At 47.4% G+C, this 25,425-nt stretch overlaps 1 protein-coding gene across 1 annotated transcript in view; it reads right to left on the bottom strand.

The window, feature by feature from the left end:
• The window catches only part of rhbdl2 (rhomboid, veinlet-like 2 (Drosophila)), a 111,988-nt gene extending 100,956 nt beyond the window's left edge, over nt 1-11,032 (bottom strand). The window contains exon 1 of the mRNA XM_072501253.1: nt 10,840-11,032. The gene's annotated coding sequence lies outside the window, so the exon portion shown is untranslated. The remainder of the gene's footprint in view (nt 1-10,839) is intronic.
• Nucleotides 11,033-25,425: the final 14,393 nt, after the last annotated feature.

Below are 25,425 nucleotides of genomic sequence, written 5' to 3'. Positions count from 1 at the left end.
AAATAACAGAGCTACACCACCTCCCTTACCATTCACTCTGTCCTTCCGAATAGTTTGATACCCTCGGATATTTAACTCCCAGTCGTGACCATCCTTTAACCATGTTTCAGTAATGGCCACTACATCATATTCATTCACGATGATTTGCGCCATCAACTCATTTACCTTATTCCGAATACTACGAGCATTCAGGTAAAGTACACTTATGTTGGCTTTTTTACCTCTGTTTTAAATCTTAACACCTCGATCAGTAACCTCTCCTAAGTTATATTTCCTCTTAACTTTTCTCCTAATTTTCCTTGTTGTTGAACCCATATCTTCATGTAACAACCTGCCGCGTCGCGTACCATTAATGTTTTTACTTCCTGTTTTATTCCTTTTAGTATTACTGGTCCTATTCACTGAGCTCCCCTCAGTCATTGTACCTTGTACTGTCGCCCTTTCTGATTTTTGACTATGTCTTCTCCGACTTACACTTTCCCCCTTACTGCCTTTTGTTTCTGTCCCTGTTTTACTACCTTCCAACTTCCTGCAATGGTTCCCATCCCCCTACCACATTAGTTTGTAGGACCTCGTCCCATTTTTTACCTATATCGTTGGTGCCTATGTGCACCACGAAAGCTGGCTGTTCACCCCCCCCCCCCCCCCCCCCCCCCGAATGTCCTGCAGCCGCTCCGAGACATCCTTGACCCTTGCACCAGGGAGGCAACATACAATCCTGGAGTCTCGATTGCGTCCGCAGAACCGCATGTCTATTCCCCTTACGATTGAGTCCCCTATCACTATAGCCCTGCCATTCTTCTGCCTGCCCAGCTGCGCAGCAGAGCCAGCCACGGTGCCATGAACCTGGCTGCAGCTGCTTTCCCCTGGTGAACCATCTCCCTCAACAGTATCTAAAGCGGTATATCTGTTTTGCAGGGAGATGACCGCTGGGGACACCTGCACTGCCTTCCTACTCTTGCTCTGTCTTTTGGTCACCCATTTTCTATCTCCCTCAGTACCTTTCACCTGCGGTGTGACCAACTCGCTAAACGTGCTATCCACGACATCCTCAGCATCGCGGATGCTCCAAAGTAAGTCCATCCGCAGCTCCAGAGCCATCAAGCGGTCTAACAGGAGCTGCAACTGGACACACGTCTTGCGCGTGAAGGAGCCAGGGACAGTGGACGTGTCGCTGAGCTCTCACATTGCACACGAGGAGCATGACACGGGTCTGAGATCTCCTGCCATGTCTTAAACCTTAGGTAAACTTATACAATTACAATTCCAAAAAACGAAAGAAAAAAATAAATAAATTAGACAATGAAAAGAAAAACTACTGACCAGTCACTTACCAGGGATAAAAACCACCTCCTCCCCATACAGCTTTGAATTCCCACCGAGATTCAAATTCCCAAACTCACTCTTTGCTGTCTCACTCTGGCTGTGTCTTCTCTGGCTCACTGGGAGAACTTACTTAGCATCAGTCTTCACACCAGTGGGATGCCAGAGCTCCAGGAGAATCAGGGGGCACAGGTGAGTATAGTGGCCATCACGAAGGAGAAGATTCTGGGGAAACTGAAAGGTCTGAAGGTGGATAAATCACCTGGACTGGATGGATGAAACCCCAGCGTTCTAAAGGAGATAGCTGAGGAAATTGTGGAGGCATTGGTGGTGATCTTTCAGGAATCATTGGAGGCAGGAAGGGTCCCAGAGGACTGGAAAGTAGCTAATGCAACGCCGCTGTTTAAGAAGGGAGGGAGGCAGAAGGTGGCAAATAATAGGCCGATTAGCCTGACTTTGGTAATTGGCAAGATTTTAGAGTCCATTATTAAAGATAAGATCACAGAGTTCTTGGAAGTGCATGATAAAATAGGACTGAGTCAGCAAGGCTTTGTCAAGGGAAAGTCATGTCTGGCAAATCTGTTAAAGTTCTTTGAGGAGGTAACAAAGAAGTTAGACAAAGAAGAACCAGTGGACCGGATTTATTTAGATTTCGAGAAGGCCTTTGACAAGGTGCTGCATAGGAGACTGTTAAATAAGTTAAGAGCCCAAGGTATTAAAGATACAAATCTGGCATTGGTTTGAGGTTTGGCTGACTGGCAGAAGATAATGGGGTCTTTTTCAGGATGGCAGCCGGTGACTAGTGGTGTGCCTCAGGGGTTGGTGCTGGGACCACAACATTTCATAATATACAGTAACAATTAGGAAGAAGGAACTGAAGGCACTGTTGCTAGGTTTACAGATGATACAAAGATCTGTAGAGGGACAGGTGGTATTGAGGAAGCGGGAGGCTGCAGGAGAACTTGGACAGGCTAGGGGAGCGGGCAAAGAAGTGGCAGATAGAATACAATGTGGAAAATTGGGAGGTTATGCACTTTGGAAGGAGGAATGGAGGCACAGACTATTTTCTAAATGGGGAAATGCTTAGGAAATCAGAAGCACAAAGGGACTTGGGAGTCCTTGTTCAAGATTCTCTTAAGGTTAACGTGCAGGTTCAGTTGGCAGTTAAGAAGGCAAATGCAACGTTAGCATTCATGTCAACAGGGCTAGAATACAAGACCAGGGATGTACTTCTGAGGCTGTATAAGGCTCTGGTCAGACACCATTTGGAGTATTGTGAGCAGTTTTGGGCCCCATATCTAAGGAAGGATGTGCTGGCCTTGGAAAGGGTCCAGAGAAGGTTCACAAGAATGATCCCTGGAATGAAGAGCTTGTCATATGAAGAGCAGTTGAGGACTCTGGGTCTGTATTCATTGGAGTTTAGAAGGATGAGGGGGGATCTTATTGAAACTTACAGGATACTGCGAAACCTGGATGGAGTGGACGTGGAGAGGATGTTTCCACTTGTAGGAAAAACTAGAACCAGAGGACACAATCTCAGACTAAAGGGACGATCCTTTAAAACTGAGATGAGGAGGAATTTCTGCAGCCAGATGGTGGTGAATCTGTGGAACTCTTTGCCGCAGAAGGCTGTGGAGGCCAATTCACTGAGTGTCTTTTAGACAGAGATAGCTAGGTTCTTGATTAATAAGGGGATCAGGGATTATGGGGAAAAGGCAGGAGAATGGGGATAAGAAAAATATCAGCCATGATTGAATGGCGGAGCAGACTTGATGGGCCGAGTGGCCTAATTATGCTCCTATGTCTTATGTTCTTGTGACCTTAAAAAGTCCATACAGACTATCGTGACTGCCATCCTACGAACAGCAATCTCAAATGCCCTATCCTTCTCTCCTGCTGACTTTCCCATTCAAGCATGCCCGCCGGGAAATGGTGGGGATCCTGCCTGTGTCACTTGTTCCATCTACCACGGTCCACTCAGACTCTGCCAGCTATCATTGTCCCCTCTGCATTTCACTCCAGAATGCCCATTGACTAATGAATAAGGATCCTGCCATCCGCTGATTCAATATGGATGGTTGCATGGACATCAAATCTGGCAGTTTAATGTCTACATTAAACTGCATTTATTTCAATGCAAGGGGCCTGACGGGCAAAGCGGATGAACTCAGGGCATGGACGGGCACATGGGACTGGGATATTATAGCTATGACTGAAACATGGCTAAGGGAGGGGCAGGACTGGCAGCTCAATGTTCCGGGGTACAGATGCTATAGAAAGGATAGAACAGGAGGTAAGAGAGGAGGGGGAGTGGCGTTTTTGATTAGGGAGAACATCACAGCAGTACTTAGAGGGGATATATCCGAGGGTTCGCCCACTGAGTCTATATGGGTGGAACTGAAAAATAAGAAGGGAGAGATCACCTTGGTAGGACTGTACTACAGGCCCCCAAATAGTCAGCAGGAAATTGAGGAGCAAATATGTAAGGAGATTACAGATAGCTGCAAGAATAATAGGGTGGTAGTAGTAGGGGACTTTAACTTTCCCAACATTGACTGGGACAGCCATAGCATTAGGGGCTTGGATGGAGGGAAATTTGTTGAGTGTATTCAGGAGGAATTTCTCATTCAGTATGTGGATGGACCGACTAGAGAGGGGGCAAAACTTGACCTCGTCTTGGGAAATAAGGAAGGGCAAGTGACAGAAGTGCTAGTGAGAGATCACTTTGGGACAAGTGACCATAACTCCATTAGTTTTAAGATAGCTATGGAGAATGATAGGTCTGGCCCAAGAGTTAAAATTCTTAATTGGGGCAAGGCCAATTTTGATGGTATCAGACAGGAACTTGCAGAGGTAGATTGGGGGAGACTGTTGGCAGGCAAAGGGACGGCTGGTAAATGGGAGGCTTTTAAAAATGTGTTAACCAGGGTGCAGGGTAAGCACATTCCCTTTAAAATGAAGGGCAAGGCTGGTAGAAGTAGGGAACCCTGGATGACTCGAGATATTGAGACTCTGGTCAAAATGAAGGAGGCATATGACGCACATAAGCAACTGGGATCAAGTGGATCCCTTGAAGAGTATAGAGATTGTCGAAATAGAGTTAAGAGGGAAATCAGGAGGGCAAAAAGGGGACATGAAATTGCTTTGGCAAATAATGCAAGGGAGAATCCAAAGAGATTCTACAAATACATAAAGGGGAAAAGAGTAACTAGGGACAGAGTAGGGCCTCTTAAGGATCAACAAGGGCATCTATGTGCAGAGCCACAAGAGTTGGGTGAGATCCTGAATGAATATTTCTCATCGGTATTCACGGTGGAGAAAGGCATGGATGTTAGGAAACTAAGGGAAATAAATAGTGATGTCTTGAGAGGTGTGCATATTACAGAGGAGGGGGTGCTGGAGGTCTTAAAGCGCATCAAGGTAGATAAATCCCCGGGACCTGATGAAATGTATCCCAGGATGTTGTGGGAGGCTAGGGAGGAAATTGCGGGTCCCCTAACAGAGATATCTGAATCATCGGCAGCCACAGGTGAGGTGCCTGAAGATTGGAGAGTGGCGAATGTTGTGCCCTTGTTTAAAAAGGGCAGCAGGGAAAAGCCTGGGAACTACAGACCGGTGAGCCTAACGTCTGTAGTAGGTAAGTTGCTAGAAGGTATTCTGAGAGACAGGATCTACAAGCATTTAGAGAGGCAAGGACTGATTCGGGGCAGTCAGCATGGCTTTGTGCGTGGAAAATCATGTCTCACAAATTTGATTGAGTTTTTTGAGGGGGTGACCAAGAAGGTAGATGAGGGCAGTGCAGTAGACGTTGTCTACATGGACTTTAGCAAAGCCTTTGACAAGGTACCGCATGGTAGGTTGTTGCAGAAGGTTAAAGCTCACGGGATCCAGGGTGAGGTTGCCAATTGGATTCAAAATTGGCTGGACGACAGAAGACAGAGGGTGGTTGTAGAGGGTTCTTTTTCAAACTGGAGGCCTGTGACCAGTGGTGTGCCTCAGGGATCGGTGCTGGGTCCACTGTTATTTGTGATTTATATTAATGATTTGGATGAGAATTTAGGAGGCATGGTTAGTAAGTTTGCAGATGACACCAAGATTGGTGGCACAGTGGATAGTGAAGAAGGTTATCTAGGATTGCAATGGGATCTTGATCAATTAGGCCAGTGGGCCGACGAATGGCAGATGGAGTTTAATTTAGATAAATGTGAGGTGATGCATTTTGGCAGATCGAATCAGGCCAGGACCTACTCAGTTAATGGTATGGCGTTGGGGAGAGTTATAGAACAAAGAGATCTAGGAGTACAGGTTCATAGCTCCTTGAAGGTGGAGTCGCAGGTGGACAGGGTGGTGAAGAAGGCATTAGGCATGCTTGGTTTCATTGGTCAGAACATTGAATACAGGAGTTGGGACGTCTTGTTGAAGTTGTACAAGACATTGGTACGGCCACACTTGGAATACTGTGTGCAGTTCTGGTCACCCTATTATAGAAAGGATATTATTAAACTGGAAAGAGTGCAGAAAAGATTTACTAGGATGTTACCGGGACTTGATGGTTCGAGTTATAAGGAGAGGGTGGATAGCTGGGACTTTTTTCCCTGGAGCGTAGGAGGCTTAGGGGTGATCTTATAGAGGTCTATAAAATAATGAGGGGCATAGATAAGGTAGATAGTCAACATCTTTTCCCAAAGGTAGGGGAGTCTAAAACTAGAGGGCATAGGTTTAAGGTGAGAGGGGAGAGATTCAGAAGGGCCCAGAGGGGCAATTTCTTCACTCAGAGGGTAGTGAGTGTCTGGAATGGGCTGCCAGAGGTAGTAGTAGAGGCGGGTACAATTGTGTCTTTTAAAAAACATTTAGATAGTTACATGGGTAAGATGGGTATAGAGGGTTATGGGCCAAGTGCGGGCAACTGGGACTAGCTTAATGGTAAAAACTGGGCGGCATGGACTGGTTGGGCCGAAGGGCCTGTTTCCATGCTGTAAACTTCTATGATTCTATGATTCTGTGACAGAAACTTGTCTCACGAGTAGTGTTACCTTGGGGGGATTTCTGGCCTTTCTCGCTGGTCCCGCCAGCACAGCAGGGGGTGGATTCAATGGGAAATCCCTTTTGAAAGTGGCGGGCCCAGAGGATTTTGCCACTGGCCAATGGCCACACCCTGCTCCCCATCAATGTCTGAACCCCCATCCCTACATACCATTCACTCATCTGAGAAACCTACCTGCTCCCTTTCAATGGGACCTTTAGACTCAACTGTTAGTGCCGTAAAACGTGGCCGTGTCCTCCTTCGCTCTGCTCCTTTTGCACTTCACCACTGGAGCCGGGGACGCACTTTGCTTCTTCAGTCTCACCCAACTTGAGTCAGGAAGCTTCGGTGAGAGAACTGCTTTTCATTCAAATGCAGGTAGGTTTCTACAGAGTCCCAATCCGCCCCTGATTGTCACTCTGAGGATGTTATGTCACAAGTCACTTTAGTCCTGCTAGAAATGGCTTTGTACTTCTTTAAAAATAACCAATTATTTGTCATGTTTCTTTCTTTCCTCATTTCTTTGATTTTGCAGTTACCATTCAATGACGCCAAGTCTCAGTCGGGACCTCCAGCCAATCTCATGTTGCAAGAAAGGGCCACCCTGAAAATCTCTAAGAAAATACTTCATGGCAAAACTACTCCTTCGTTTTAAAGACCACAGGATAAATTACAGAGTTTGGTAGCTTTTTAAGTACTGTAGTTAACTCATTTAATAGAAATGTGTTTGGAGTTGGGTTCCTGTGCCGCACAGCAATTACAATAGATATGGGGATCAAGTTTCCAATGTATGCAGACTGCCATTCTCTCTGAATGAGTAAATTACAGTCTAAAGCATATATGCAAACTATGTAGAAAAAAAATTCAGATGAAACTTGTTATGCACTAAAATTCACCTTTTGTTCCCTATCTTTGCCAAAGTCCGAAATATTATTTTAATGTATTGTGTCCATGCCAAGCAAAATCTTTACAATTTGTGCCCTGTAATGAGCTTAGTCACAAAATCATAACGAAGTAAATACTGGCTATACATGCTGAACACAAAACTCGTTTGTCAAGCATGGTTACAGCAAGTCAATCAATAACAACTATTAGTGGTTGGAACGTTTTGCAACACCACACCTAGTTTTATTTCCCTCCACTGATATTTTCTAGTGGGCTTGGAAAGGTTCAAAGGATAACTATGAAAATTATTCTCAGCTAAAGAATCCGTATTACCTGCAGACAGGCTTAAGGAGCTGAATTTATACACTTTAAAGCACTGTAGATTTGGAGGCAACCTGATAAATGTATATAAAATAATGAAAGAGTTGGGTTTTGTGCCTATTGATACATTTAAATTACACAGAAGTAGCAACTATCCCCAACATCACTACCTATTTCCAATTCCATAACTGGGCTCTTGCCTCAGCCTATAGCTTCTGAAACCCTCATCCATGTATTTTCTACCTCTACATTTGAATATCCCAATGCTTGTGGTTAGCCTGCCTCATTCTACCCTTTGCTTTGTTTTCAGCTGCCAAGACCCTAATCTCTGGAATTCTTTCCCTAAATAGCTCCACCTTTCGACTTCTCCCTCCTCTTTTAAGACACTCCTTAAAACCTATTTCTTTGACCAAACGTTTGGTTGTTCAGCTTAATATCCCCTTTTATAGCCCGGCAACAAATTTTACTTGATAGCACCTGAAAAGCGCTTTGGAATGTTTATTATGTTGAAGGTACCATTTAAATGCAGTTGTTGTTGTATTGGGCAAGATCATAGACAGTTTATTTTTCTCCCAGAGAGTCACAAGCTTCTGGAATGGGTTGTCAATTTGCTCAGTGTATGCTAACTCTTCCCCGCAAAGGGAAGTTAAATATTTCCTTGTTGGGGGCAGGGCTTGCATCAGAAAAAATTGAAGTGAAGTTAATATACACATGGTTAATATTAATACTAGACTAGTTTCAATTGCCTGAGAGAGTCAGAGAGCAATTTTCAACATTTACTTTTCCCTTATTGACCCTGATTCCTTTTATATATTTTTTCTGCCTCTTACATTTGATTACATGGCCATTGAGGAAGGGTTAGGAAGTGGTTGGTCATGATGCTCCAGGCATCTGAGGCAGATTTGATTCATCAACTGAACAAAGAATTGAACCATCAGTTTCAGAGATAAACCGTTCCCCAACAAATGCAACAGGCCTGTGGCAACAATAAGAGCAGCATCTCTCACCGGGTCAACAACATTCTCCAGAGCTGCAATGTCATCCCAGGAACCAGTGCACACCACACAAACAGACAACAATTTGCACATGTACCATTAGAAGGTAAATAAACTGGTCAAGAAAGCACATGGTATACTTGCCTTTATTAGCTGAGGCATAGAGTTTAAGGGGAGGGAGGTTATGCTGAAACTGTGGTAATGCTACAGCTAGAGTATTGTGTGCAGCTCTGGTATCCACATTATAGGAGGGGTGTTGTAGCACTGGAGAGGGTGCAGAGGAGATTCATCACGATGTTGCCTGGGCTGGAGAGTTTTAGTTATGAAGAGAGATTGGATAGATTGGAGTTATTTTCCTTGGAGTAGAGGAGATTGAGGGGGGGACATGGTTGAGATGTATAGTATTACAAAGGGCATAGATAGAGTAGACAGGAAGAAACTTTTCCCCTTGGTGAAGGGATGAACCAGCGGGCATAGATTTAAGGTAAGGGGCAGGAACTTTCGAGGGGATGTGAGGGAAAACCTTTTCACTCAGAGGTTGGTGGAACCCGCTGCCTGAATGGGTGGTGGAGGCAGAGACCCTCATTACATTTAAGTATTTAGATTAGCACTTGCAATGCTAAAACTACAAGGCAATGGGCCATGTGCTGGAAAATAGGATTCGAATGGTTTGGTGGTTGTTTTTGACTGGCGCAGACACAAAGGACCTTTTATGTGCTGTAGACCTTTATTACTCTAAGTAAGATTTGAATGCTTTACAGGTCCCATACAATGCATGTGTAGATGAATTTGGAACAGACTTGAAAGAGCAAAGTTTTTGTTCATGTATGATCATTTTATTCAAGGACTATGTATGTTGAGTAGCTTGCAGGTGATAGCACATGCATTTTTATTTTTATAGAAAGAGACGTTTGGATAAATACCTATTTTATCTGTGGCTTGTCATATTCATGTAACTTCTGATTTTATGTAAATAACGATGTTGGGTTGTAGCCATTTTACTCACCACATGGAGCATGATCCAACACCAAGACCATTTGCTTCCTCAACTCCAATCTTGTCTATTTTTGGCTCTACTTCAGATCCTGAATGTAGAAACCTCCTGCATGTCTTGTCACTTCTGGGCTTGACTATCTCACTCTCTATCGCCTAGAAACGTGAACTTGTCTCCGAAATGCATCCCATCCCACAGCAAGTCCAGCTCAACCATAATCCTGGTCCTCCTGACCTACACAATCTTCAAATTCCCAAAACATTCAACTTCAAATTACTGTTCCTTGTCTACATATCCCTTCGTTTCCTTGCTCCCGTCTCTAATCTGCTCCGGCCCTTTATACCCCCTCCTTAATTCTTCTCACGCCGCCCTCCTCCGCATCCCAAGTCTTCAATTCACCTTTGATAACAATGCCTTCAGCTGCTTTGGTGGCCTTTTCTTGAACTCTCTTTGTACCTGTCTGTTTCTGAATTTCTCTCACGATATCTTTAAAACCTTCCTCAACTCCTATCACTGGCCGGTGAATACAGACATTTAGGTAAACAGCGCCCGCCAGAGAGAGGGACCAATGGTCAAAGAAGGGAGAGGAAAGGCCATACATTAGTGAGAAGAAGAAAATGGGAGAGAGGGGGCGGGGTGCCAGGGTTTTAAAAAATTATAACTCCAATTATTATTGGCTTTTGATATTAAAATATTTCATTATCTATTCCACGTTTGGACTAAAATGATACACCTCTAATTGGCTTTAGATCTATCAATTGGTGAAGAGATAAGAAGACTTAATTCTATTTATGTTTTAGGACAGCTTAATTAAAAGCACCGACTTGGGCACTGTAGCTTGTGATTCGTCTGCAAGTTATCATGAAATCCAGAGACCTGCAAACAAGAAATGCAACCGTGTTTTGTCTGGCCCTGTAACTTGCGAGCATTTGCACTTGCTTCACCTCCTGGGGGCGAACTCTTAGGTTGCTATTTTTAATTTTTCTTATCATCAATGAAACAGAATCGGCAGGGGAAAACGAGCCGCCGATTAGAACTGCAAATAAAATCCATAACCTTTCAACTTTTATATAAATATATTCAATTACATGAAGCAAATTTGAGTGAACCGCCTCCCAACCGTAATGTTTGTTAAACTTTGGGCTTCAGGTGAGAGCTTTTGATCGAAATAAAGTAACAAGATTATCGCGATCCACAAAAGATTTTTGCTCAGTATTTACAATAAATGATCCAGAGGAAGGAAGAATAATTCATGAATTGTTTACCCCCGATAGGAAAGAGGTGGAGGATGTGTTTACCTGGTTCAGGTACTTGGTGCCTTTCAAGGTTTTTCTTTGAGGGTCAGACGCTCTCAAACGAGTTGGCGTTGTGTTATTGAACCCGGCATCTGGTGACTGACTGCTTGCTGCGTGCCTGGCCCCGCAAACTCTTTTGTAATCTTCCCGAGCTTGTTCGGAAAAGTTTCGATCAATTTTCCAGCCGCCGCGGCCAAAGTGATTGGTGCAGGCGGGAGCCAGGGAGGACTTTGAGAGGCCGTCTGAGCTGTCAATTATCCCAGCGCTCACGCCGAGATCCATCAGAGGAAGTAGCTCGCAACAAAAATAACTTGGTAAAGAACACAAATGAGCAAGAAAAGGCTGTCAAAATGTTGATCAACAAGAAAGAGACAAAGGGCGATATAGTGCCAAAGACAACATTAATCTACCCGTGCACACTTGTGATGCTCTGACACTGAAATATAGAATGATTTGGGGTCATTAGCAGGGCAACTCGCATGGGTCGGTAAACAAAGTGATACGAAAAGCAACAATTGTTTTCAAAAATATGCTGAGCGATGTTTCCGCTTTAGGAGACTGAAGACCCGTGAAAGGTTCCTGCCAATTGTTTTAATACACTTTGAAATGTTTTATGTTTTTTGAAGTGTTAAGTGAAATTTCATTTCAAGTATTCATAATCAGTTCGAAACTCATTTCCTCCATTCCAGCAGTGACTACGCTTCATTGGGGGGTTCATTGGTTTGTCCTCAGGTCAGGAAAAGAACGATAGAAAGTATTTTATTTATCTGGTGCTGTATACCAGACGTAATGGGAAAGGGCAACAGGAGATGACCCCCCTGCCGAACAATGTTTCCTCCTTTACCTTCCCTCCCAGTTTCACAGTTGCTGGAGCCTCTTTGGCACTGCACTCGAACGAGCATTTCCTTAATTAAGCTGGATAATAATCGTCAGCAGACTCTCCAACCTCACAGTGTTCTGTCTGTACACTCCCAACAAGGGCAGATCGAAAAGGGAGCTGTCATTACCACTCGGGATCCTGGGCTTATTGTTTTTCGAGTTTTCCTCAGTTCTTCGGCAAAGTACAAAGTGAGGTGTGGGTGTGAATTCCCCGACGCAGAAGGATGCAAATCGATTCCATCTGATTAACAGGCTGGAAGCTCCACCCCCCCCCCCCCCCCCCCCCCCCGCACTAACTCCCACAGCGGGAAACCCGCCAGGTGCGATTTGGTGCAAGTTTGCCAAAGCGTGGCCCTGACACGGCGGACCCCGAGGTGGGTTATGGGGCCAGTGCATAACTAGGGTGCCCCAATGTCCATTGGAAGGCCCTCCCCTTCCCTCCACAACACAAATCCTACCTCCCCATCCACTGACAAGTAGGGGCATCCACTCCCCCACGGGAATAACACGTTACCCCCCTCCCAAAGCACTCACACATGAGGGCATGACCCCAATCCCCCATCAGACCAGCCCACCGATACCCCCATTTGCACCCCACCTCCCCATCAGAGACCTCAGTCATCCCTGTCTGAAAGCTGAAGAGCAGTCCAGGCAGTAGACTGAAAAATCATTGCATTTTCACTTACCCTAACATCTGGGTGGCATCATGGACGGCACAGTGGCTAGCACTACTGCCTCAGTGCCAGGGACCCGGGTTCAATTCCAGCCTTGGGTGACTGTGTGGAGTTTGCTCTTTCTCCTCGTGTCTGCATGGGCTTCCTATGGGGGCTCCATTTTCCTCCCACAGTCCAAAGATGTGCAGGTTAGGTGTATTGGCTATGATAAAATTGCCCCTTAGTGTCCAGGAATATGCATGTTAGGTGGGGGTTACCATGTTGCAGGGATAGGGTGGGGAAGTGGAGTAAGGTTCTCTTTCAATGGGTCGGTGCAGACTCAATGGGCCAAATGGCCTCCTTCTGCACTGCAATGATTTTATTCTATTCACTGCTTCAGGCAAAGTGTTTAAAGCAGCAGCTGTCACAAGTGTCAGAGGCTTCCTGGGAAGCCAAGTACACTTCAAAGGGCTTCAAATCTCTTGACAGCATTTGAAATGCAAATCTATCTTCCATTTGATTTCACACAGCAATACATTGCCCTAGTCAGCGTTTGACAGTGTTATTGCTCCAAATACAGCTGCTTAGGAAGTTTGTTTGTGTATTATAGAACATAGAACATAGAACAATACAGCGCAGTACAGGCCCTTCGGCCCACGATGTTGCACCGAAACAAAAGCCATCTAACCTACACTATGCCATTATCATCCATATGTTTATCCAATAAACTTTTAAATGCCCTCAATGTTGGTGAGTTCACTACTGTAGCAGGTAGGGCATTCCACGGCCTCACTACTCTTTGCGTAAAGAACCTACCTCTGACCTCTGTCCTATATCTATTACCCCTCAGTTTAAAGTTATGTCCCCTCGTGCCAGCCATATCCATCCGCGGGAGAAGGCTCTCACTGTCCACCCTATCCAACCCCCTGATCATTTTGTATGCCTCTATTAAGTCTCCTCTTAACCTTCTTCTCTCCAACGAAAACAACCTCAAGTCCATCAGCCTTTCCTCATAAGATTTTCCCTCCATACCAGGCAACATCCTGGTAAATCTCCTCTGCACCCGCTCCAAAGCCTCCACGTCCTTCCTATAATGCGGTGACCAGAACTGTACGCAATACTCCAAATGCGGCCGTACCAGAGTTCTGTACAGCTGCAACATGACCTCCCGACTCCGGAACTCAATCCCTCTACCAATAAAGGCCAACACTCCATAGGCCTTCTTCACAACCCTATCAACCTGGGTGGCAACTTTCAGGGATCTATGTACATGGACACCTAGATCCCTCTGCTCATCCACACTTTCAAGAACTTTACCATTAGCCAAATATTCCGCATTCCTGTTATTCCTTCCAAAGTGAATCACCTCACACTTCTCTACATTAAACTCCATTTGCCACCTCTCAACCAGCTCTGCAGCTTATCTATATCCCTCTGTAACCTGCTACATCCTTCCACACTATCGACAACACCACCGACTTTAGTATCGTCTGCAAATTTACTCACCCACCCTTCTGCGCCTTCCTCTAGGTCATTGATAAAAATGACAAACAGCAACAGCCCCAGAACAGATCCTTGTGGTACTCCACTTGTGACTGTACTCCATTCTGAACATTTCCCATCAACCACCACCCTCTGTCTTCTTTCAGCTAGCCAATTTCTAATCCACATCTCTAAATCACCCTCAATCCCCAGCCTCCGTATTTTTTGCAATAGCCTACCGTGGGGAACCTTATCAAACGCTTTGCTGAAATCCATATACACCACATCAACTGCTCTACCCTCGTTGACCTGTTCAGTCACCTTCTCAAAGAACTCAATAAGGTTTGTGAGGCATGACCTACCCTTCACAAAGCCATGCTGACTATCCCTGATCATATTATTAAATTAACCTTGCAGGATTTGACTCCAGAAAGGGAGCACCAAGACATCAATGATGAAATGAAAATCGCTTATTGTCACAAGTAGGCTTCAAATGAAGTTACTGTGAAAAGCCCATAGTCGTCACATTCCGGCGCCTGTTCGGGGAGGCTGGTACGGGAATTGAACCGTGCTGCTGGCTTGTCTTGGTCTGCTTTCAAAGCCAGCTCTTTAGCCCTGTGCTAAACAGCCCCTTCTTCCATTCCCGCTAGAATTAATCTTTTTTAATAAGTTTTTATTGGTATTTTCCAATTTTTACAGAGTAACGGCTCAAGCTTGTCTGAGACTTACAAATAAAGTTGCTTCTTATTTACGCAGCTTTTTACATGTGGTTTCCCCATCTTCACCCCACCCCCCTCCCCATTCTTTGTTGGTGGCTCAGTATCGCCCTTAGTGATGCCTTCTGCCTTTGGCGCCACACACTGTGTTCCATTTCTTTCTGTTGGGGTCATTCGTTTTTTTGTCATTGGTGGGGAGGGGGGTGCATGGTCCTTCCCCTCCTCTCCTTTTAGCCCATGTTCCACTCTGTGGCCCCCTTGGGTTCCCTTCTCCCTTTACCCTCCTCTGCCTCTTTCTCTTCTGTGTGTCTTCCCTTGTCTTCCTCCCTCCCACCCCCAACCTCTCTTTCCTAGTCGCTGTTGGCCTTGAGCAGATCTTGGAACAGGTGCTGCTGATCGCCAGCCGAGCAGGATTCTCTGGCGTGTGATTAGGGAAGCAAAAGCTAGGGATCACCCTCCTCCCCATATGTAGTTCTGGCTGGTCTGATACCCCGAAGACAGCCGCTCTCGGGCACAGCTTCATCCTCACCCACACAACCTTGGACATGGCCTTGAAGAAGACTATCCAGAACCTGACATGTCGGGGGCAGGCCAGAATGCGTGGTTGGCCGAGCCTCCCTGGCACCATTCACATTTGTCCTCCACCTCCAGGAAGAACCTGTTCATTCGGGTTCTAGTCAAGTGGGCTCTGTGCACCACTTTAAACTGCATGAGGCTTAGCCTGGCGCAGGAGGAGGTGGAGTTGGCCATACTCAGTGCTTCGCTCCGGAGTCCCCAACTCACTTACATCACCAATTCGTCCTCGCAATTCCATCTGGCTCCGTTCAGTGGTAGTCTTGCCCTATCCAGTAACCGTCCATAGATGTTCCCGCAGTTTCCCCCCTCCTTGTGTCCGTGTTTATTAGTTCCTCCACTAGTGAGTCTCTTGGGTCCCTGGGTATCTTGCTGTCTCCTTGCGGAGAAAGTGTTTAATTTGGAGGTGTCCGAGTTCCTGTCCTGTCGGCAGGTTCAGGTTCTCTGTCAGTTCGCCCAAGGTTGCTAGTTTGTCTCCTGTGTAAAAGACTCTGACCGTTAGTGTCCCCCCCATCCTGTATCCATTTTTTAAATGTGGCGTCAAGCATGGCTGGTGGGAATCTGTGGTTGCTGCAGATGGGGGCTATGGGGGACATCCCGGTTAATCCAAAATGCTGCCTCATTTGGTTCCATGTTTTCAGAGTGGCCGCCAGACCACCCATATTTTTCCTCCTTTGCAGTGTCGCCTTAGGGATCCTTGGGTTCTTTCCCCCCCAAACCCCGCCATACACACACACAAACGCAATGATCATTTTTGTCTACCTTGTGGAAAAAGGCCTTGGGATTGAAGATCGGCATGGATCTAAACAGGAAGGGGAACTTTGGCACTACGTTCACCTTGATCGTCTGCATCCTCCCCGCCAGGGAAAGCGGGAGTGCATCCCATCTCTGTAGGTCCTTTTTAACTTCCTGTCCCAGGCTGACTTCCACTTGTGAATCCGTGTCCAGTCATGGGCTATCTGGATCCGCAGGGAGTGGAATTTGATAAGGCTCCAAACTCTTCCAGCAGTTGCATGATCGCTTTCAGGCCATTCTGTGGATCAAAGATGCAGAGGAGCAGGTTATCAGTATAGAGCGATACCCTTAAGCTTTCTGCCCCCTCTTTGGAGGCCCTTCCAGCTTTTCACATCTCGCAGGACGATAGCCAGGGGCTCAATTGCCAGAGTGAACAGAAGTGGGGATAGTGGGCATCCCTGCTTTGTGCCTCTGTGCAGCTGGAAATATTCAGAGCTGGTGGTGTTGGTCCGGATGCTCGCTTTGGGGCGTTGTACAGGAGTCTCACCCATGAGGAGAACCCCGTCCCTAGCCAAAGCCACTCCAGTACCTCTATGAGGTACTCCCATTCGACTCTGTCGAAGGCCTTTTCTACGTCCAGGGAGACATTCACCTCTGGTGTTCTCTCCCTGAATGGGGTCATTATTTCATCCAGCAGCCACCTGATATTCGCAGTTAGCTGCCTACCCCTGACAAAGCCCGCCTGGGCCTCTTCGACCATCTCTGGTACGCAGTTCTCCAATTTCTTGGCCAGGATGTTCGCAAGTATCTTTGCATCTACATTGAACAGCGAAATGGGTCTGTATGAACCGCATTCTGACCGTTCTTGTCTTTTTTGGGTATCAGCGATATTGTGGCCTGTGTTAGCCTAGGAGGCAGGGTGCCCTTGCTAGAGAGTCTGCGAGTATGTCCCATAGGCGTTGGGCCTGGGCTGGTGCGAATTTCTTATGGAAGTCTGCCGGGAGCCCGCCGGGTCCCAATGCCTTTCTCGTCTGCATGGAGCTGATGCTCTCCATGATCTCTCCCAATACTATCGGTGCTTCCAGCTCCCCCCGCCTATCGTCCCCCACAACTGGCATGTCCAGTCCATCGAGGAACCGTTTAATCCCCGTGTCCCCATCGGGGATTTGAAGGTGTACAGTCCGCTGTAAAAGGTCTCGAACGCTCGGTTGACCTCTTTTTGCTCAGTTACCAGTCTCCCTCAGCTGTTCCTCACCTGAGCTATCTCTCTCATGGTTGCCTGCATTACCAGCTGGTGAGCCAGTAGGCAGCCAGCCTTTTCCCCGTGTTTGTAGAAGGTCCCCCGTGTCTGTCAGAGGTGGTGCACTGCTTTCCTGGTGGATAGCAGGTTAAAGTCCATCTGTAGGTATTTCCTCTCCGCCAGAAGCTCCATGGTCGGGGCCTCGATGGAGTCGATCAGTGTTGCTTGGCCACCCTCTCTTCCCTATCTCTTTGTGCCTTGTAGGCTATAATCTTGCCTCTAATCACTGCCTTCAGTGTCTCCCAGAGATTGGAAGGTGAGACCGCGTCGCTCTGGTTATTTGTGATGTACTCGCCTATGGCTTGTGATATTTTCTGGCAGAAGCCCTTATTGGCCAATAGGTCCATGTCCAGCCGCCACATGGGGCGTTGGGCACGGCTTGTCTCCAACTTCACGTCCGTGTAGTGTGGAGCGTGGTTGCAGAATATTACGCTCTTATTATTCCTGGAAGCACCACTTTCCCCACTGCAAAGAAGTCTATTCCTGAGTATGCTTTGTGAACCAGTGAAAAGAACGAGAATTCCTTCTCACCGAGGTGTAAGAAATCCCATCTGCTCCCTAGCCATTTCCATCCTTTTCCCTGATCTGGGGTTCGATCTGTCCATCAGCAGGTCTTGTACACAGTTAAAGTCACCCCCCATGATCAGTTGGTGTGTATCAGCATTGGGGATTTCTGCCATGTTCTTTTTTATGAAATCTGTGTCGTACCAGTTGGGGGCGTATACATTAACCAGGACTACCGGTGCCCCGTCCAACACCGTTGACCATGACGTACCGTCCCCCTTGTCCGTAACTGCCCTTGCTGCCGTGAATCTCGTCCTCTTGCTAATCAGTATGGCTACCCCCTGGCCCTCGTCCTGTAACATGAATGGTACATCTGTCCGACCCAGCCCTTTCTTACCTGCAGTCGGTCCTTCTCCCTCAGGTGTGTCTCTTACAGGAAGACTATGTCGGCTTTCAGACTTCTTCGATGGGCAAAGACTCTGGATCTTTTCAATGGGTCATTAAGTCCCCTGACATTCTAGGTGATAATCCTGGTGGGGAGTTTCTACCCCCCTGCTCCTGCAGGATCAACCATACTTACCTTGTGGATGCGCCCCTGCGCCCCGGCGTCTCTCTTTGTTAGGAGTCCATCCAAAATGGCCGCGGTCACCGGTCTCACCATGAGGTCGGGCCACTGCAGTCCAGGGTTTCCCTTTGTCTAGGGGGCACTAGACAAAGTGGACGCCCACTGTGTGTATGCCCTGTGGGTGCGTCCCTGCACTCTGGGGTTTCTCTTTTCCCAGGGACTTCCAACGCGGATGCTTGCAGCGCCATCTTGTTTCCTCAGCCTGTTCCTCACCCACCAAAGCCCGAGCTAAAACCAACTCATTCTTCCTGTTCTATTTCTTTTGTGCTCTTCCTCCCGCACCCCCATCCTCCCCCCTTACTGCATCACCATTTCCGTGTCTCCTCCTGTGCTTTCCCTTTCTCCGTCCCTGTGCACCCCCCCTCCCGACCAGGCGCTCGCTCCTCCTCTGCCGGGAGGTGCGTCGCGGTCCCCCTTGCTTTCTGTCTTCCTGCGATAGCTATTTCTGCTAGCGTGGTGGCTCCCCTCCCGGGGCTGGTCTAGCCCCTACCTTATGCCCGTTGACTGCCCATTTTCCTGTCTAACCTCTCACCTGCCTTCCCTGGTCCCTGCTTCCTTCTGCGACCCAGTCTTCTCCTTTCTGAGCAAGGCAGCACAGTCCCACGCAAACATGCTCACAGTCCAATGAGTCTTTGATTTTCCCTCTCACAGTCTTTCACTGCGCAACCCTCATGGCTGCTTTGCCTGTCCCTTGTCCAGGCCGTTGCTTTTTATGAATTCATCTGCTTCCTCCGGGGTGTTAAAGTAATGTTCTTTCTTCTTGTATGTGGTCCAGAGCCTGGATGGGAACAGCATACCGAAACATAGCCTGGTTGAACTCGGCCCTTCGTTTTGCTAGGTCTGCTCCAATATCCTGCTAGATATGGATTTTATGTCCTTCCCAGGTGCTCCCTTTCGTCTGATGAGCAGGATCCCTTCACAGTTCTGGTATTGGTGGAGCTTTGCAATGATCGCCCTTGGCTGCTCTGCGGTTTTGGGTTTCAGCCTAAGCAACCTGTGCGATCTGTTGAGCTTGAGCAGGTTGGGGAGGTTGTTTCTCATGACTAAGTCGCCCAGCATTTGGGCGAAGTAGCCCGTTGGATCCCTGCCCACGATCCGATTGTTCAGTCGTCAGGATCTGCTCTCTTGGTCATCAAATTTCCCCTTAAGTTCCCCTGGGCCGCCACTAACCTTTTCACTTCGGCTTCCAGGGCGTTGATTCTGGCGCTCTGGTCCGTCGAGGCCTTCACCAGGTCGAGGATCGTCTCCTTCTGTGTCTCCACTTTCTTCCCCAGCCCATCGATAGCCTTTTGCTTGGTGGCCATTGCCTCTGCCACCTGGATTTCTGTCCTGATTGTCTCTTTCATGGCGATCAGCTCCTTCATGAGGAAGTTCTTCCATCCATCTCCAGGTGGTTGGGGGTGGGGGGGGGTAGTTTGATCTTCAAAGTCTGGACAAAATTCAACTAATAGTGCTCTTTTTGGTTCTGGTTTGGAGGAGAGCCAGCTGATGTGCATCCACTCAGCACATCACCATCAGCGGAAGTCCAAGAATTAATCTTAATTGCACTACTTTGAAGCTAAGCACAATGTTTATAAACACGCTTTCTATCCTCACCACATCAAAATCAGCTAAGTGCTTTCTGCTGTGAAAAAGAGCTAAGTGGTTTCCCTTCCATTTTTGTAACTGCAGAAAGCACTCAGCATTGTTGAAGTGGTCAGGAGATGTCAATTATAATAAGAGTGTTTGGGGTCCATCATTCCAGGTTAGGGTGTCACTGCTTGGGTGTCATTGCTGTGGTGCTGGTGGGTCTGAAATGTGGTGGATGACGGGGGGGGGGGGGGGGGGGTGACTGAAGGGGGAGCTTGGGGGGGTGTCAGGTCACCCTCATGCATACATGGTGTGGGGGAGTTACCCATTATTGCCGTGGTGGGGTGAGGATGCCCCTCCTTAATGAGAGTTGGGGGTGCTTGCCTTGTCAGTGGGGGGGGGGGGGGGGGGTTTGACATTTGTACTACAGGGGTGTAGGGGAGCCTGCTGCTTGACTTTAGAATTGGGCCGCCGGTTCCGAATGGCGGCCTGAGCCAGAGAGTGATGGGAATCTGTCGCACTTGCCGCTCTGCATGCCAAAAGACTGTGACTTGCACCTGGGTGCCGCTACTAGTGTCACCGGTGACCAATTCTGATTCTCCACTAGCGGGAGCACTTAGACTCTGGAATGGAGAATTGTGCCCATGTGTCGAGATTCTCACTCCCTCCGCTAAAATCGTGAATCCTGATTGGGCAGAGAATCCTGCGTCGGCCCAAAATTGGGATCAGCGCCGAGCAGCAGATCCATTACAAGTCTCCGGTCCTGCCTCACCGGTCAAAACAGGCTTCCTGTATGTGCAAAATCCCTCATTTTCATACAATCAGCAGGCTTGAACCCCAATTCTAAGACAGTGTTTCTAAACATTGCGGTTAGGATCAATGGGGGTTATTTCAGATGCAACGGACTTATCTCCTCAACGCCCCCCCCAGAGTCCAACATGCCAGGCTAGGGTGTCACTGCCACAATGTCAGTGTCGGTGCCAGGGGGCAGTGCACCATTGGCACTGCCAAGGGGTAAGGGGTGGGGTCCAAAGGGGGATCTGGGTGGCTGGTGGCATCTGGTCACCCTCATTCCTGTGCAGTGTGGGAGGAGCTGATCCTTTATTTTTGTGTTATGGGGAGGATGCCCCTCTTTGCTAAAGGGTTTGGGTTGCTCCACTTTTCATCATTTCCATTGTGGGGGGATGAAGCCCGTCTCTGGATGCTGGGATCAGGGCACCCTTTAAAAATGGTGTCCGGAATTGGTAAGTGCAGGCTGGCCAACTTACTACCTGCGATAAATATTTTAACATACTAAAGGTGAAGGGATCCCACCTTGGTGATGTTCCGAGGGCCAGTGGGAACCACTCCGGTTTTCCCGCTTATGGGAGCACCAAAGGTTCAAAATGTGAGATTTGCACCCATGGTAACTTTTGCACACATTCAAAACTGTGTTGACAGGCCAGTACACTGATGACATGGATGCAGTTAGCTCAGTTTGTAAAGAGTGTAGTGCAAAATAATGCCAACAGCTGGGTTTAATCTTACATTGACTGAGGTAGCCTCTTGGGGACTCAACCCCTCAACTTGCCCATACAGATATCCATGATTAGCAACCTCAGTGGACAACAGCAGAGGGAAAAGCAGAGAAATACCCTGCACTGATCATCCAGATGCCTTGGGATCTTCTGTGCCTCTGGCATCAGGGTAATCAGTTGATAGAGTGGGGGCCACATTCACCCTTCCTCCAAGATCATCAATTTTCTTAACTGTAAAAATTACTTAAGCTAGGACCCACTCAAACAATGAGAGTGTCCTTCTATATTGATGATATTTTTGTGAAATGTTGCCCCTTCGCCAGCATTTTGTACACTTCAATACTTAAATGCTACCAATTTTAGGATGTTATTATACTTTAAAGTTGAAGTAATGTTTATTATTATAAAAATCATTTTTGGGGGGGAAAATATTTTATTGAGGCATTTATATATTTACACATCAAATACAACCATAAAAGAAAACAAGCCAACAGGGCTGCAAATAATCAAACCAACTAAATACCTAAATACCTAACACCCCACCATCCTGCCCCCCCGCTCCCCAACCTCCTTATTTTACCCCCCCGCTCCCCAACCTCCTTATTTTACCCCCCCGCTCCCCAACCTCCTTATTTTACCCCCCCCCCCCCCCTCCACCCCCCATCCCAATGCTGACATCTTAACTGTTCTCAAAGAAGTTGATAAACGTCTGCCATCTCCAGGCAAACCCCACCACAGGCCCTCTTAAGGCCTTTATCTTCTCCAGCCTAAGAAACTCTTGCCAGGTCACTCACCACACCCCTGGTTTCGGTGGCCCCGAGTCCTTAATAAGATCCATCTCCGGGCTACCAGGGAGGCAAAGGCCAAGAAATAAGCCTCTCTTGCCCCCTGGACTCCCAGGTCTTCTGACACTCCATAGATCGCCACTTCTGGACTCGGGACCACCTTCACCTTTAGGACATCCGACATAATATCGGCAAACCCTTGCCAAAATCCCCCAAGAGCCGGACAGGCCCAAAACATGTGGATATGATTCGCGGGGCCACCTGCACACCGCCTACATCTATCTTCCACCCCTTCAAAAAACCTGCTCATCCTGGCCACAGTCATATGTGCCCTGTTGACCACCTTAAACTGAATAAGGTTAAGCCTAGCCCATGACAAGGACGTGTTTATAAAAAAGAAATTAAATAACCAATTTGCTGTTCATGAAATGATTCAATACTTTACTCGTACACATGCATAAATTAATGAATAAAATTATCCATGTTTTAACTATAATGATCCATTGTATTCATGTCTGAGTAATCAAATTCAGTATAAAACAACCTGACACGTTGCAAAGGAAATACCACAATCTGACTTTGTCTTCATCTTCTGCCAAGTATAATAGAGATGTCATTTCTGAGTCTGGACATTGTTGTGCTGTTGGAATTTTCCCACTGTTTTATTTTTAGAGTGTTGATTGCTCATAAGGAACCTTATTCAGTTTGTTTCACTGATTTAAGTAGCTACCAATGCAATTATTGCAATTTCAGTAAAATGCAAATATAAAAAGACAAAGCCATGTCTGACATGTTTTCTAACTCTTGTTGTGATATAGCTTAGGTGTGATGGGCTGAATAACCTCCTTCAGTACTGTATCATTTTATATCCTCTATATTAGGGATGTCTAAACTTAGTCTTCATAGTGTACTCTGCTTTTTGTTTGCAAAATATATTAATTCAACATTTTAACATTTTCACAAACAGTACCCGACACCCCCACCCACCCCCCACCCCATGGCAGCAACCAGGTCTCCAACGTGCAAAATGAACAACACCCATCTCTGGTTGAACCCCTCATCTGCCGCTCTCAGACCAAATTTTACCTTTTCCAAGGCCAAAAACTCCAACAGGTCCCCCAGCCGCACCGAGGCACTGGGGAGAGAAGCTGCCCTCCACCCTAACAGGACCAGGCTTTGAGCGATCAACGAGGCGAAGGTCAAGACGTCTGCCCCTGCTCCCGTCTGCAAAACTGGCAGGTTTGAAACCCCGAATGTGGCCTCTAGGGGACCCGGCTTCAATTCCATATTCAGGACATGGTGCTAAAAACGACCCTCAATATCTTTACAACTTCGGGCAGCACCATAATATATGGATATGATTGACTGGGCCCCTCCCACACCGCTCACGACAATCTCCACCCCCTCAAACATCCGGCTGATCCTCACGTTTGTTAAGTGCGCCCTATGCACCACTTTTAGCTGAATCAACCCCCTTCTCGCACACGAGGTCGAGACAGTCACTCTTTGCAGCATTTTGCACCATAATCCTTTCTCCAGCCCCATCTCCAACTCTTCCTCCCACTTAGCCTTAATCCCTCCCATAGATTCTTTATCCTCATCCATAATCCGACTATAAATCGCTGAGACAACCCCACTCTCCAACAACCGCACCCCCCCTCCCCCGACAGCACCTCCTCCAGCAACGAGGAGGGAGGCTCCACCGGGAAACTCGCAAAATTCCGCACCTGTACATACCTAAAGCCTTCCTCACGCTGCAGCCCATTCTTCACCCTCAACTCCTCTGAACTTGTGAATCTCCCCTCCAGAAACAGATTCTTCACCTTTATCACCCCTTTCTCCTCCCATTCCTGGATCCTCAAATTCATCCTCCACTGCTCAAACCCATAGTTCCCTCTTACCAGCATCACCCTTGCCGTGCTGTCGTAATTTCCCTCAGATCATATGCGTGGCTACCACTACCGGATTTCCAGAATACTTCCCTGGGGCTAACGTCAGCGGTGCCATTGCCAGCGTCCGCTAGCCCCGACCCTTTACGGAACCTTGCCTCAATCCGCACCCTCAAAGCTTCCGATTCCTTCCTCCAGCTCCGCAACTTCTTCGCATTCGCTGCCCAGTAATAGTGCAACAGATTCAGAAGAGCTAAGGCCCCCGACTGCCGCTCCCTTTGGAGCACTGCCGTCCTTATCCTCACCGCCTTCCCTGCCCACACAAACAACGAGATCAGCTTATCCACCCCTCGAAAATTGCCTTTGGCAAAAAGACCGGTAGACACTCGAACAAAAACGGAAACCGCGGCAAAATATTAATTTTGACTGCCTACACCCAGCCAGCCAACGACAAAGGGAGAATATCCCACCTCCCAGATCCTTCTTCACTTTCTCTACCTGGCTCGTGAAATTTAGTTTATGGAGTCGCGCCCAGTCCCGCGCTACCTGCACCCCCAAGTACCTAAAGTGAGTTGTCGCCACCCTAAATGGCAACCCCTCCACTCCCACCTCTCCACCCGAAGGAGACACCACAAAACAGACACTCTTCCCTAAATTCAATTTATACCCTGAAAACGCCCCAAATTTCCCTAACAACGCCATGATGTCCCTCACCAAAGAGCCCTGGTCCGTGATATACAGCAGTAAATCATCTGCGGACAGATACACCCTATACTCCAACCCTACACAATCCCCCTCTATACGCCCAAACCCCTCAGTGCAATCGCCAAGGGCCCAATAGCCAATGTGAACAAGAGTGGGACATGGCGCACCCCTGTCTAGTGATGCACTATCAATTACCACAAAGACGAGAATAGTGGAATAATCGAGGCTTTATTGAGCAAGATTTTGTGCCTCCTGTAGCTGGAATCAGAATGGCCGCAGCACAGAAGAGCACACACATTTATACGCTGCCTACTGGGCGGAGCCAGCAGGCAGGGATTTACCCTTGTACCTCTAATATAAGGGCAGTGCCGTAATACATATAATATACTACTAGTGGTGACTACCACACCTAGTTCCCCAAAATAATGGGAAGTACTCCGACTGCGTCTCATTCATCCTCACACACGCTGTCCGATCCTTATATAGCAATTTTACCCAAGCCGCAAACTTAGGCCCAATCCCAAACTACTCCAAAACGGCAAACTGATACCTCCACTCGACTCTGTCAAGTGCTTTCTCCGCATCCAACGCCACCACCACCTCTAACTCCCTCCCCTCTGCCGGAGAAAGCACCACATTCAGCAGTCGCTGCACGTT

The sequence above is a fragment of the Scyliorhinus torazame genome, chromosome 1 (assembly GCF_047496885.1).
Source record: "Scyliorhinus torazame isolate Kashiwa2021f chromosome 1, sScyTor2.1, whole genome shotgun sequence".
NCBI lineage: Eukaryota > Metazoa > Chordata > Chondrichthyes > Carcharhiniformes > Scyliorhinidae > Scyliorhinus > Scyliorhinus torazame.
Note: the sequence above shows the minus strand (reverse complement) of the source record. Positions and strands in the feature narration are given on the sequence as shown.